Source organism: Cupressus sempervirens, chromosome 10 (genome assembly GCF_028749045.1).
Source record: "Cupressus sempervirens isolate cs-2001-9-10 chromosome 10, ASM2874904v1, whole genome shotgun sequence".
Taxonomy (NCBI): Eukaryota; Viridiplantae; Streptophyta; class Pinopsida; order Cupressales; family Cupressaceae; genus Cupressus; species Cupressus sempervirens.
This window is the reverse complement of record NC_143127.1, coordinates 178524791-178539558: the sequence shown is the minus strand read 5'-3', so window position 1 is coordinate 178539558 and position 14768 is coordinate 178524791.

Here is a 14768-nt window from a genome sequence, read left to right as displayed (position 1 = left end):
TAAATTCTCAATTACTATAAATGTTTATGATCATTGCACAACACAAACTCTCTAGGCGTCAAGTATTGTCTCTATTTCTTGAAAGCATGAACAATCATATAGAACTCTTGATGGTACACCAAATACTTCTTCTTAGCATCATTCAATTTCTCATTATAGAAAGTTATCATTTTCCCTTCTTGACTCAAAATAGCTCCAATTTCATTCCTACTAGCATTATAGTCAACTTGAAAAAAAATAGTGAAATCAGGTAAAGAAAGCACATGTAATTATTTTATATTTTCTTTCAATATTTAAAAACTTTTATTTTCTCCATGGTCCATCTAAATTCATTTTTATCACCTATCATTATCTATGTCATGGAATTACATAGTGGACTAATTTTTTTGATAAACTTCCTATTAAAACTTGCCAATCCACAAAATGATCTAACTTATCTAGTGCTTTCAAGTGTGTGCCACTCAAGAATAAATTTTACCTTTCTAGGATTAAACCTAAGTGAAAAAAATAACTAGTTGCAATTGGTGGTTTTCCAAATTGGTTTTCCATGTTAAATCTTGGTGTCTATTGCGTTCATGTTATTTCCTTTATGCTTCTGGCACTAAGTTAACTAAGGTTAATCACATTATATATCTCAATATTTATATTTTAAGTGATGACCAAGTGACATTAATTATTTTGTGTTAACTGAGTGATCCTGTGCTAACTGAGTGATCTTATGCTAACCAAGTGATCCTGTGTTAATTGAATTACAATAGAATATTCAATTTCAGCAAGGTTTTAGTTTTATATTGAAAACATCTTAAGGGATCTTGGATTTTTTTTAGTAGTGACTAATTCACCCCTCCCCTCTTAGTTACTCCTCTTGTATTTCTAATATGAGAATCATTGGCTACTACAAGAGGTATGACACATTCCAATGATGAGTAGAAATTTAATTTTAGTAGGGAAACCAGGTGGTCAAGGTTGCACAATTACTTTTGATGATGAAAAATTGGAGGTTTCAAAAGGTTCCTTAGTAGTAGAAAAGGTGTAAAAATAGGCATCTTATATCTTTTTATAGGTCATACTATTTCTTTTACTTTAATTGTTATAGAGAAAAGTCAATATTTAGAAATAGTTGTTGCAATTCAATAGGAAGAACATCAAATAGTTGTTGAAGATTTTGAAACAACACCATGGCACAATAGAATTGAGTACATGAGTGAAAAAGTTATGAAATTAATTCATTCAAATAAAGTTTTACCAAGTCTAAAATGTCTCAAAATGGATTTTTGTGAAAGTTGTGTTTATGGAAAATAAAAGAGAGTTAGTTTTGTGAAGAATAGGAAGGAAAATAAATATGAGAGTTAGTATCTTCCCTTGATAAACCTCTATATTATGTTACATTTATAGATGACACCACAAGAAAAGTATGGATTTATTTCCTTATATAGAAACCTGATGTATTTGAAACTTTTAAGAAAAGAAAAAGCTTGGTTGAGAATGAGACTGTTAAAAGAATAAAGTATCTTAGATTAGATAATGGTGGTGAGTAATGTAGGAAAGAGTTTGAATATTATTGTTCCTTTAAAGTTATTCACATGTATAAAAATAGTCCAAGGACACTACAAGAAAATGGGGTGGTTGAATGCATAAACAATACAATAATGAAGCGTGCAAGGAGTATGAGGTTGCATGTTGGGCCACTTTTAAACTAATAGTTAGAGATTGTTAATACTATTTTGTATTTAATCAATAGATGCCCATCTACTCCTTTGAATTTTAGTATTCTAGAGGAAGTGCATACATCTAAGAGGGTAAATGAACAAACAATTGTCATAGTTTGGGACAACCATTGTGCAATACTCGACTGAGTATGACTTGAATGAGATGAGGTGAGGACCAATTGATACTTAAATGTCAAGGTCTACCCATTAACCGAGAACTCCTCTACCTATAAAAGTTGTGAAGGGCCCTTCTAGGCCCTCACTTTGCACGAAGGGGGCTAGATGAGCAACACTAATTTACATGAGTCATTCAGGCAAGCACAAGTAAGTTATTTTTAATTTTTTTTTTGTTGCTTTAATTTTTTTTTTCCATTTAATTTTATTAATATAAATGTTAAACTTTAGTTTTTCAATTTAATTTTAATTTAATCATGTTAATTTATAGTTATATGATAGTTAAAATAGTGACCATAACACAACTTCATTTGTATGTTTCTAATAATGTCCAAGTAATTATAGTACGAATTCTAATTCTAACTTAACACTAAATATACACTAACCATAACCCTAATTAAAATCTAAATAGATTCCAACCTAAATATTAACCCATCCATAATACTAACTACACACTCAATTACACTATAATCCTTAACCTAACTTAAACAAACTGTTAGCCATAGCTTTAGTTGAGGCTCAACACTAAACCTAATCAAAACCTACATTAATTATAACCAAACTTGTTGAACTACAAGGTTAACCTATTTCTAAATCCACACATTAATAGTAATTTAGAATACAAATAAAAACCTTGATTCTAATATTAACCCTTAATTACAATGATAACTCTTACTCTAGCCCTAGTTATACCCTAATACTAACTCTAACCCTATTTCAACCTTGAGCATAATGCCAAGATTTATCCTAAAATAATAACTTATGTACATAGCCTAACCTTAACCTTAGATCTAATCTAATACTAACCCTAACTTTAGTGAGTTCCTAATACTAAGTCCAACCCTAATTAAGACCCACTACTATCCCTATCCCTATCCCTAGTTCCTTTATTCTCTATTGATACATGACTAATCTTAACCTACTCTTAATCACAACCCTAGCCTAATCATTACTCTAATAAAAACCTAATACTAATTTTAACTATAACCTTAATTTTAAACCTAACTATAACCATGATTGGACACTAAAATTAATTTAGTTTCTTAATGTTGAATTGAAGAAATTGTTGACCTTATGGTCAGATCACTTGTTAATTAGTGCCAAAACACTTGATCATGTGATTGGTCACATTGCTACCAAGCTTCATAGTGTAAACTAAATTGTTGCAGTGTAAGCTGAGCTTTACAACATAAACCAAGCTTTACAATGTAAACTGATCTTCACAGTGTAAAATAAGCTTCACAGTGTAAACTAAGCTTCATAGTGTAAACCGATCTTTACAATGTAAATTGGGCAATTGTAGTATCAACCAAGTAGAAAGCTAGTGTTAACCAAGCAGAGAAGAAAGACAGTATTAACTGAGCTATAGTTTTGTACTTAACCAAGAAGAAGGAAAGTAGTGTTGACCAAGATGCAGTGTCAACCAAGCTCTATAGTGTCAACTGAGTTCACTATGTTGCTAAGTGTCAATACATCACCCAAGTGGTCTTCAAAACCCGAGTATCAGCAGTGAGCTGACTTGGTGAAGATTGTTGAATATAATGTTGTAGTTGAATTTAGAAGGTAATTGTTTGGATTGGTATATATGAAAGGTATCTTATCATATACAAATTTAAGTAAGAAAGAGAACAAGCAAGTATGAATGAGAATTAGAAGGCCAAGGCTACGAGTAGTATAAGGAAAATCAAAGTCTTGTCCATCACATCAAAGTGATCATTTCTACATCAAAGGAATCTCAATTAGAAAACCAAGTTGTAGAGAAGAGATCAGCTACTAGTTCATCCTAACAAGTGCATCAGTCAAATCCTCTAACAAGGTGTACTCAACAATTTTGTGCATAATCTCCTAACCAAGTACACACTTCATTGTATTGTATAAATACTTTCACAAGGTGGATGTAATGGTCCTTAATGGTCCTTATTGCTTCTAATAGGGAAGATTAGAAAAAGTGGTCAATTGTAAGCCTTAATAGGCCAACTTTATACTGTAGTAATAAAGCTTGTGGATATCATCTTCACACTAGTTTTACTTTCTATTTGGAAGGTTTTTGGGTTACCAAATATTGTTTCAAGTGTTGTGAATATTTTAATTGCTTTCAATTTTCATGCATGCAATTAGATTAGTTTAGTTGATTGGTGAATTGAAGCTAAAGTTTTATTGGTTCCTAATTTAGCCCCTCTCTTAGTCACCTAGCCCACCATACATTTCCAATAATTGGTATAAGAGCTTTGGGTTCTCATATTAGAAGTTTAAAAACTTAAGAAAAGATCATAGGCAATGGTAGTGTACAAACTAGAAAAAGTCATTGAAAATGAAAAGTTGGATTTGTAGATGTCCATGGAACAAATCAAGAAACTGAAGAAGAAGCTCTCTCAATCCTTGAAAAGAAGGAAATTTATAGCAATAGAAATGAATGAAAATATCTACATTAAAGAAAGAATTAATGACATTTTCCAAGACAAAAGTTCAGATGAAGCCGATGCAGCAATCAAAGATCTACTTGAAAAGAATCTTACGCATCATGAAGAAGTTAGAAAACTAAAAAGAGAACAAGAAATTCAATTAGTCAAAATGTGTGAAGACGTGGAACAAAAGCACAAAGAAAAAGAAGAGAAAATATTACTAACTAAAAGGATAGAAGAAAAAGACAATGAAATTCAACACCTATCTCTTTAGCAAGTAGATTTTATAAGTCAATTCAATTGTACAAATCAAGAACTTATCAACTTGAGGACACAAAATGGAAGTTTGCAGAATGATGTTAGCATAGAAATGAAAAGAAATGAAAGGATGATGAAATCTCAAGAAAACATGAGTCAATTGGATAATAAAACTCAAATCAGACACAAAGGCAAAGCTAGATTAGGCTATACAGATTAAGGTGAATCATCTCAACAAGGAGTTTAGAAGAATAAAGTACCTGCTTGTAATCATTGTGGAAAGATAGAGCATACATCAAACAAGTGTTGGAGCAATGGTAAATCAAAATTTAGTGGAAAGTGTTATAGTTGTAACAAGCAAGATCATAGAGAAAGTGAATGCTCAGAGAAAACCAAGTTTAAAAGAAAATGTTTCAATTGCAACAAACACGGGCACAAATATTTAGAATGAAAGACCAAGAAATGGAACCCAACATAATAGATTGTGAAAATCTATCTTTGGTTGGGATTATAACACCTGGTGTAGATGTTACTTGTGTGGTGAGCATGGACACATTGGAGAAAATTACATAAGAACTCGTATTAGGAAAATAGACCCTACAAGGAAATGTTTTGTATGCAAAGAACTTGGTCATCTAGAGAAGAACTATATGAACTGAACTATAGTTGAAAATGAAAAGAAAGAAAAGGCTGACAATATCAAAAGTCAAATGAGGTACAACAATTGGTAAGAAAATCTCCAGAGAATGCAAGTCAAAGCCATGAAAGTGTTGACACCCAAGTTAGTGAATTGGGTGACTCAAATATTTCAAACTAATTATCCATGAAGATCACTGGAACTATGATTCAAAGGAATGCACCTTATATTAGTATTAGTTAGCAAGAAAGAAGATCCAAATCAACATATCAGATGCATTAGGATAATTGAATTAGATATCAATTTGAATCAGTGTTTTAGATCTTACCGAGCAAGTTCAGGTTGCATAACCTTACTAAGAAAGGCCGGGTTACATAATCTTACTAAACAAGGTTAAGTTGAATGACCTTATTGAGCAAGGTTGGGTTGCAAGAATATATTGAGTTTGGAGTTCTATCTGAGTTTAGAAAGCATATACATAGTTGGAGACCTAACCAAGCGTGTGCCTACCAAGTTGAAGATAGAAGGTATCTACCAAGTTGAAGACTTAACCAAGCATCTGATTCCTACCGAGTTAAACATGTTGTCACCAACTATCCAGCATACAATTCATTTATGGTGACTTAAAGACAAGATTTTGGTTAAAAGGAAGAATCAAAGGTTTTTAATTTTTCACTATGATTTCTAGAGCAAATCAAGTAGAGCATTCCTAAACCCCCGAGTAATTCAGAGAAAATTTGTCAAATTTGTCAAAGTTTATTCCTCCATCACCGAGCACTATGGAATCCTCATCAAGAAACAAGGTCAAGAAGGGTTTTGAGATGTTGGTAAGGGATGTTGAGCATGAAATTTTGGCATTCAATCTCTATCCTATGATTGTGGAATAATTAGACCCAGTTGGTGCACATTTGCAAATTCTTCCAAAGGTATTGTTGATACATGGCATTAGATCATTTTATTATTGTTCAATTAAATAATTGGGAACTCTAGAGATGAATTAGGCATATAAAGCTTTATGTGTGGATGGAAACCTAAAACTCGAGCATAAATACCTAGAAGTGAAGGGTTTAATCCACATTCTGCATATACTAAGGGATTTCCAAATTAAGTGGATTAGGTTTATCCTGATTTGTGTTCATGACATGCAATTTTGGCTCAATCAACCCATCAAGATTACCAAGAAGATGATCCATAGGGTTACTGGGTTTCCTATACTAGAAAAATTAAAGACAACCAAAACCCTAGGTTGGGTTGAATTGGCAGAAAAGATTCTTGCTGAGTAGGATGGCAGAGGAATGAAGCTTAATAGTATTACTGACATCAAAATTAAGTTTGGAATTCATGTGATTCCACACAAAATATATAGTCCCAATCAACTTAATAGTGTCCCATGTGAGGTTGTGGACTTAGTCTTCAAGATAGTGAAGAAAAATCTTTCCTTTGACCTCATTGAGTTGCAACTGAACTAGTTGAGCAAGAATATGGAAAGCATCTGAGCATCCAAGACCAATTCGTGTAAGTTTGGTTCACTTCATGTATGTTTATTCTTTTATGTTAAGAAGTTCTTTGATTCAAAAGGTACTATAGTAGGGAATAAGTACATGCCTATTGTATATTAGATAAATGAATTTATAGCTGAAAAGGGAGATAATTTTGAGGGCATCATGGATGCATATTTTGAAACCTTCAAACAAAGGATGCAGAGTAGGTTTAAAATTCCAAAAAAACTAGTTGATGATTATGAAAAAGACATATGTTTCCTTGTGGACTGTGATAAGGTTTCCATTTAGATAGTTAGGCCTAGAGTTGCATAGGTAAGACCTCTTGGTTATGAGGTAAACATTGATGATATTAAGGATATCATAGAGGCTCTTGTAAATGAGCCTATGGACCCTAAAGCACCATATTTTGAAACATATGAAGAGGCAAAAACTAGGATTTCACTTGAAATAAAGATTACTCAATCCTTAAAGAGAGGAAGGAAGAAGGTTGAAAAGACTTAGAAGGAATATGTGAAATCTGGTTCCCCTCTTTTGCTCATAGAAGGTAAGGGTGATGAAATTGAAGAGGAATAAGAAGAAGTGGAGGAACGTGAAGAAGAAGAAGAGAAAGAAATAGAAGAGCCTCCAAAGAAAAAGGGGAAAGTAACCATAACAAAAAGAGCTATAGGGTATTCACCTAACTTCTTCACCAAAAGACCCACAAAGTCAAGAAAGAAGCTCAAACTTCAAGATAAAGAAGAGCAAAAAATAAAATTCAAAAAGTCTACTCCTACCCTTGAAGAAAGACTAAGAAGACTCACAGAAGGTGGAGGTATGGCATATTTCAAATCTCTTAACTATGAAATAAGAAGTAAGGAAGAGAAAAAATAGATAGAAGAAACCTTAGTGGTAAAGATGGCTAAATGGAAATATTCTCTGAGTGAGTTAACTAGTCAAGTTCCAAATATTATACTTAAGGAAGTTACACCTTGTTGGGGTAATATAGTAAATGTTGCCAGGGATATTAGGGAGCAAACCATAAGGAAGGTAATGCCAAATTTGTCAAATAAGGAAGTGAAGGAAGCATTGACAAAGCATGAACAAAAGTTTACTCCTAAGCTAAATGCATTCCTAATTTTGTCAAATGATATTGAATCTGTTATACAATCCAATGCAAATAAATGGAAGAACATTTATGGATTACATTAGATAAATCTCACTAAGGAAGTTGTGCAAGTAGATGATGAAAAAGATGATGAAGAGAAACATGATGATTAAATAGTCAGTAAGGATCTACCTAAGATCCAAAATATTCAAGATTTTGATCTGAAAAAGATTGTAGTAGAGGTAACGGCCTCCCTCCCTAATTCTATGAGAAAATCAATAGTTACATCAAGCTTAGTGGAGACTGCAATCGAGTAAAAGACAAGTGGGTTAAACATTGTTCAACTGAGCACTCAATTGACTGTTGGAACTATCTTACCGAGTTTAGTGATGAATACTATTACCACTACTCCATATATTAAGCATCAGGCTCCACTCATCATTGCACCAAGCTAGACCAAGTCATAATAAGGCATTGGAGGAACTCCTACTAGTGTTTCTTTTTCTCCAATCAGTAATATTGTTTCTATTGTAAGTGATTCCATAGTTAGTGTAATGAAAGTTAAGGTCAAGCATCAACTGAGCATTGAGGATTTGAGCAAAGGTAAGAAAATAATTCCTTCACCTCTTCCAAAGGAAAAAGGGAAAGAGTCAGAAGTCTCAATTGAAGAAGTTGATCTAGAGGAAGACATAATAATTCTAGATTGGAATCTCTCCAATCTTACTCTTGATCAGATGGACACCCTTGGAGAACTCTGGAAGAAATCAAGTGCTAGAAGATTTCAAAGGTATATTTGTTGATGCACTTAGTATAGAAATTGATGAAAATAAACTTATTTCGGACCAACTCGTTGACATAGTTCACAAGTTTAATGAAGATTTGAATGGTCAAGAAAAAATGCTACAGAGGGAAGAAAGAAAATTTTAGAATAAGGTTTTAGAGAATGTGGCACAAAAAATTGCCACAAATCAAGTGGAACTATCCACTATTCTTGTTACTTTTGAAAACATTGTAAATAAGGTTGTTTCCTTATTTGTAAAGTTAAGTGATACTTCAAATTTTACCAAGGAAATCAAGGACAAGTTGTCAAAGATTGATACTAATTTGAAGGCAAGTGCAAACTAGTTGTTACTTGACCCTAGCACTAGCTCAACACATTTTGTAAAGATCAGGTATTTAACAAACTTGTAAGAAAAATTATTGAGAGAAGAGGTAAGAATTATGGATACACTAGTAGAAATTCAAAGTTTTTTAATTCCTAACATGGATAGATGTAGCAACACATTACTCATGCAAAGACATTAATCTATGGCAACTTTTCTATTGCTGATCATATGATGGAATTGTTAGCTAAAGTATAGATAGATTTTCATACTTGAAAATTTTTGCAAGATAATTGGGAGAAAACAATGTCTCTAATTTTAAAGGTACATAGTGATTCCCTTTCACATTTTGGTGTTATCTTGTAAATATGCATTTTTAGTATTTGTGTCAAAAAGGGAGAATATATCTATAAGAGGAAAATGTAAAATATAGCATATATATGTGTGTGTGTGTGTGTAAGGATACAACATCCAAAAAGGGAAACACATAAAGGGCAAAATAGAGTTATGTACAACAAAGCAATTTTTTTTTTTTTTTGAAAAATTCAAAAAACAGAGTCAGTATTAGCTGAGTATCAACATAGTAGTCAAAACTGAGTTACAGACCCAAGTATATTGAGAGGGAGAGTTTTGAATTGTCATTTTTGAGTATTTAAATTTTTGGTATGATAATTTTTTTTGTCACTAATGACAAAGGGTGAGATTGTTGACCTTATGGTCAAATCATTTGTCAATTTGTGCCAAAACACTTGATCATGTGATTGGTCACATTTCTATCGAGCTTCACAGTGTAAAACAAGTTGTTGCGGAGTAAACTAAGCTTCACAGTGTAAAATGAGTAGTTGTAGTATCAACCAAGCAAAAAGTTAATGTTAACCAACCATAGTAGAAAGATAGTATTAATTGAGCTATAGATGTGTTAACCAAGAAGAAGGAAAGCAGTTTTGATTGAGATGTAGCGTTAACTAAGTTCTACAGTGTCAACTGAGTTCATTGTGTTGTCAAGTGTTAGTAGATCACCTGAGTGGTCTTCAAAACCTGAGTATCAGTAGTGAGTTGACTTGGTTAAGATTGTTGAATATAATGTTGTAGCCAACTTCATAAGGTAAATGTTTGGATTGGTATATATGAAAGGTATCTTATCATATCCAAATGTAAGTAAGAAAGAGCACAAGCAAGTATGAATGCGAATTAGAAGACCAAAGGCTACAATTAGTATAAGGAAAAGTAAAGTCTCATCCATCACATAAAGGTGGTCATTTCTACATCAAAGGAATTTCATTCAACAAAACAAGTTGTAGAGCTGAGATTAGCTACTAGCTCATCCTAACATGTGCATCAATCAAATCCTTTAACAAGGTGGACTTAATAGTCTTGAGCAAAATCTACTAACTCAGTACATACTTCATGGTATTGTATAAATATTTTCACAAGGTGGACCTAACAGTCCTTATTGCTCCTAATAGGGAAGATCAACATAAGTGGTTAATTGTAAGCCTTAACAGGCCAACTTTATATTGCAATAATAAAGCTTTTGGGTATCATCCCCACCTAGTTTTACTTTCTATTTGGAAGGTTTTTGGGTTACCAAATATTGTGTCAAGTATTGTGAATGTTTTAATTTCTTTCATGCATGTAATTAGATCTATTTATTTATTTGGTGAATTGAAGTTAAAGTTTTATTAGCTCCTGATTCACCCCCTATCTCAATCACCTAGCCCACCATACATTTCCAACACTTCCCTACTTAAACAGTAACCTAGAATGTCAATGTTGACCGTAATACTATTTTTAAACTCTAGTTCTACTTTGTTTCTAATCCTAAATTGAGAATTTATCATATATCCCTAATTACACCCCAAGCTTAACTTAAATTAAATATTAATCCTTATTAAATCTTAACCCTAAACTAATGAAACCTTTTATCCTAACACTAGAAACCTAGTTCCAACATATCATTAATACTTGTGCTAATCCTAGAATACTAATCCTAATATTAATTCTAAGAATCATGTTAAATCTATATTATTTTAGTATTAATTATAATAATAATCTTAAATCTTACCCACTTCTTAACTATAACTTTTACCTTTATGTAAATATCTATCATTTAGATGTTCATGTGTCTCAAGGGGAGATTTGTACATTTAATTTGATCATGTTAAAATTAAAAAAAGTTCTAATATTTTTAAGTTAGAAATTCTATTTAATTTTAAAGATTATTTGAATGTACATGTATTTTGAGGGATTTAATATACAAATTTATGTACATATGCACACAAATACACACACACACACACACACACACACACACACACACACACACACACACACACACACACACACACACACACACACACACACACACACACACACACACACACACACACACACACACACACACACACACACACACACACATGCATGCATTAGATTGACTTCAATTTTACTATTTATGCTTATTTTATATCTATTCATATGTGCACACTTGCAATGTTTATCTATTCTATTATCATATGTATTTCATCATATACATACATATTGTGGAATCCAATGATTCAGATCCCAGTGTAGGGCCTAGTAGTCATCGATCATGATGCAATAGTCAAGCATCATATTCTTCATCTCAAGACCGTACTCCCTAGATTATGTCAACCCATAGAGATGTTATTATCATGGCATTGTACAATACTCTAGATATGCTAGAGGATATGTTCCAAAATGCTGCTATCCTATGTAATAGGCAGAAACTACATTCTATTAGGACTAGGCTTTTGAGTGTGATTTAGAAGATTGAATCATACAACCCTTATGATGATCCATACATTGAGACATATCACCACATGGTCACATATTTTTAGGATCTATTAGATTTAATATTGTAGACACAAATGTTTTGACACAAATGGTTAAGATCACACCATTCCCTAATTACTTACCTATGCATGTAGTGATAGCCTATAGAGTGACAAAGTGTCATGATCCCCTAGTTGCCCCATTCATATATCCTAGATGGTTGGGGGTACATCATATTTGGCCACAGAAGGATGAGGTACCCCTTTATTTCTGCAATTTGTTATATGCAACATTTTATTTGGGTTATGATGTGGACTACACAGAAATTTGAGTCATGTGGGCTAATGGAAGGGTTGATTTGGGAATAAGTTTGGATCACCTGACCTAGTGACTTAGCACAACCCCCTAATAAGAGGGCTTTGGTAGGCCAAAATCTTTTGGTTCTTCTAAAAGATTTGGAGGAGTATACAAGTGTAGGATATTATGTAGCGAAGGATGTTCATGTAGACTTGTACTCTAGCATTAATTCCATTATGACTTAGGTTGATGATTTACCATCTAATCATGTTGGTAGGTATATGATGTGATCTCATACCACTATAGTTGTTGATACATTAGATCCATTTTATGATCCATACAATCATTATGACCTTCCTACACCATATGAGATAACATAACCATTAGAGGGTTGTCTATGCATGATGAACACTATTCTAGTCAGAGATCTCCCTAAGTAATATCATACTATTAGTATGTTCCATGGGATCAGTCCATCTCATTTGCTTGACTTCATTATAGGAGTAGTTAGGAGATGCTCGAGTGGAAGCAGCCAAGAACATGGAGATGCAGGGGCTAGTGGTTCCAAACATGATGTAATGCCTACCCTTAATTGACTTTTCTTATTGTATTGTTAGATTCTTTTAGGCCAATTTTCTGATTAAGTATTACGATTATCGGTACTTGGTTACCGGATTAGATTAAATGTATTTCATACTCAGTATTATTATTTATGTGATGAGCTACTTGAGTTATGCAATTATTTCATATGATCATATCATTATTTTGATGATGATATGTGTAGGTCCATTTAATGAATTTCAATTATTTAATGATGTTAGGTAGATGAACTATTTATATGCATTTCTATAGATACTTACCCCATACTACATGTGTATGGTGTGTGTGTATGTTTTCTTTATGTGTGACAATTCTGATGTGGTTGAGGAAGGCAGTCGTAGTCACCTGCTAGTTGAAATCTACATGAGGCACGACTTCCTACCATTACCTATTTAGTTTAGAATATATGTGTTTGTACATGTGTGGATTTTATGTAGATTATAGGTATAGGGTATTGACTTCCCTGAATTGCCAAGATGAGCATACCCGATCACAATATTTCAATGGTAAGAGAGGGGGGATAACTCTTGAGTCCAAATCCTAAGCCCTAAGCCAATTGCCCTAGAAAATAGGACAAGTATCTGAGTTAGTTTCACCTTTTCAAATTCATCAAGTGATGTGAATTCATGATTTTGACTTTGAAGTTTGATTTTGTTCTTTGTCTTCAGTTGAGTTCGAATTTGGTTTTGTGGGTGTGATGATTTTTTGTTATAATAAATCAAATTAAAAGATGATTTAATGATTTAATTCAATGGAAAATTTATAAAGAAAAATTGATATTTAATTATATTTAATTAATTGAGAAATTAATTAAATAAAAGAATTAAATTTAAAGATTTTATTAAAGTTCTATTTTTGGCGTATATATATATATATTTAATTTAATCATAATTTATTTAAGAGTTTTATTTTAATAATAAACTCTAAATAATATTATTAGTTGAATTAATAAATATATTAGTAATGGGTAAGTGCACCAAGTTGTGGTGCCAAAGAGGTGACACCTTTTTTATTTTTTCTAATTTTTAATAGTGCGTAGGCACTATAGGGCATGCGTGCTATGGCTTGGGTAACTCGAGCCATAGTGCGTACATGCTATAGCGCACATAAATGGGTTGCATACCTATAGCCCATTCATTTTCCCTCTATTTTCCTACTTCCCCTCCTCACAGTGCATCCATAGATTGAGAGAATAGAAGGTTTTCGCCACCCACCTTGCCAATATGCCTCCTTGCCATCAAAGTTTGAGATCACGAGCACATCGTATGTTATCTAACTTTATTTTTGCATTGTTTTATATAATTTTTTATATTGTTTTGTAGGTTTTTTTCAAAATTTCTTTGAATTTGTTTATTTATTTAGATTTCAATTGATTTCTTATCAAGAAATGTGAATAATGAACCGAAAAATCCCCAAGAAGATCAAAACCAAAACCATCAACAAGATCCAAACCAAAATCCTCCACAACAAGAACAAAAAATTTTGCAACCTAAACCAATTGCAAGACCTCCTCCTTGCACACAAGTAAACATTTTAAATGAAATAGAAAGAGGCAAAACCAAATTAGAAGCATTCATTGGTAGGTTGAAAGCTTTTGGACAAACCAATCCAATGCGAGCTTAATTGACATCCTCCCTCGAGTCCATTAAGACCCACATAGCTTCTATTAGTGGTTAGTTAGATGTTTGGCAGGTTAAGAGGGATGAACAAAAAAGATATTATGCAAATAAATTATCATATCAAGATGTTTAAACAAAAAGATATACCAAAAGGTAGGATTTGTGCATTATTTAGAAAGCCTAGTGAACAAGATATTGTTAAAGAGAGTACTAAATGGTTCCCCATCCATTGATGCATACACAATTGTATTAGAAATAATTTTTAGGATAGATGGTGGATGGTTTTTGATGCCCCTCGTAATAATCACGAGGTCCCAATGTATTTCTTAAGGAAATTGTATTGTGAGTTTGTCCTTGGGGAGCTCCTCAATTATTTTGATATATTAGACTCTCAAGATAGAGATGGGGGGTCATCATTTGAGAGGTCGGGGGCATGTCATGACCCTAATGTAGTTAGGACACCTGTGGTCAAGCCACAAGGTGAGCATGTGACAATTCCTTTAGTTGCGAAGGAACATGTAGAGGGCAGCACTCTAAGGACTATTAGTGCTTTGACACAAACCCTCATTCATTGCACAAGTACATTA